The following is a 1,295-nucleotide window of genomic DNA, read 5'->3' on the forward strand; positions in this document are numbered from 1 at the left end:
GGCAGTTAGTTAATAAAATATAATTTCCTGGATTTTGTGATATTTGAGGCAATTAGATGTTTTTTATTTTATTTTTAATTTTATTCAAGTATGGTTGATGTACAATATTATATAAGCTACAGGTGTACAATATAGTGATTCACAATTTTTAAAGGTTATATCCATTTATAGTTATTATAAAATACTGGCTATATTCACTGTGTGGTACAATAGATCCTTATAGTTTACTTTATACCTAACAGTTTGTACCTCTTAATCACCTACCCCTATACTGCCCCTCTGCCTTTCCTCTTCCCACTGGTAACCGCCAGTATGTTCTCTGTATTTTTGAGTCTACTTCTCTTTTGTTATATTCACTAGTTCATTGTATTTTTAGATTCCACATATAAGTGATATCATACAGTATTTGTCTTTCTCTGTCTGACATTTCACTTAGTATGATATCTTCCAAGTTCATATATGGCAATTGTTAGATTTTTAAAATTTGTAATATCTTATTGAATTATTTTCTTGTAATTGACTTCTTGTTTTCACTTTTGCACTTAACACTTATTAATAGTATTATATCCTTTCTTTTTTGTGTGTGTGTGTGGTGACAGGTTTCATGAAGCCTGAAATACATGAGCAATCATGCTTGGAGATTGGGAAGCCTCACCAGACTCCCTCTTTGCACCTCAAGAGAAATGATGTCGTGTCCAGGTACCATAGCCAGGCCCAGCAGATAAGGTACCCCCGCAGAGAAGGAATCCGACGGCTTGAGAAGCTCCGGTGCCGAGCCCATGATAACATTGCTGTCATGGTCCGTACAGACGAAGAAACTGACCAGCGTCCGTCCATCTGTCATGCGCATGTGCGTAGTCTTGTTGAGCAGAGCTTCCAGCCGCTGCCTAGCGTGCGCAGGTGGCGAGCCCTTGTGGTCCCCTTCTGAGTTTCCGGCACTGGAGTAGCTCTCGTAGCATCAAGGTTGGCCCAGCTCCCGCCATTTGTCCCCAGGCTTCCTCCAGGACCTTCGACTTCCTAAGAGCATTTTGGGTAAGGTGGTCTCGTACTATATTCTCTTTCTTTAAAAGTCCCGTAAGTTGAGTAGAGGTCAGGCCCTACAACATCTCAGTCCACTTCTGATGTTTTATTTTGTAAGCTGGATGGTGAGTAACTGTGAGTATTCTGTATATCATTCTCTATACTCTTTGGTTTACCTCCAAACAGAACATAGGCAAGCATTTTCAAGTCTTCTAGGAGGCATCTGTTTTCTGTATCTGTCCTTGTCCTGGTGTTGGATGGCCATGACTCACGCT

At 40.4% G+C, this 1,295-nt stretch overlaps 1 pseudogene; it reads right to left on the bottom strand.

The window, feature by feature from the left end:
- Positions 1–628: 628 nt before the first annotated feature.
- Positions 629–983, bottom strand: LOC130851970 (N-alpha-acetyltransferase 38, NatC auxiliary subunit-like; annotated as a pseudogene).
- Between the last annotated feature and the right edge of the window lie 312 nt (positions 984–1,295).

The sequence above is a fragment of the Hippopotamus amphibius genome, chromosome 4, assembly GCF_030028045.1.
Source record: "Hippopotamus amphibius kiboko isolate mHipAmp2 chromosome 4, mHipAmp2.hap2, whole genome shotgun sequence".
Lineage (NCBI taxonomy): Eukaryota > Metazoa > Chordata > Mammalia > Artiodactyla > Hippopotamidae > Hippopotamus > Hippopotamus amphibius.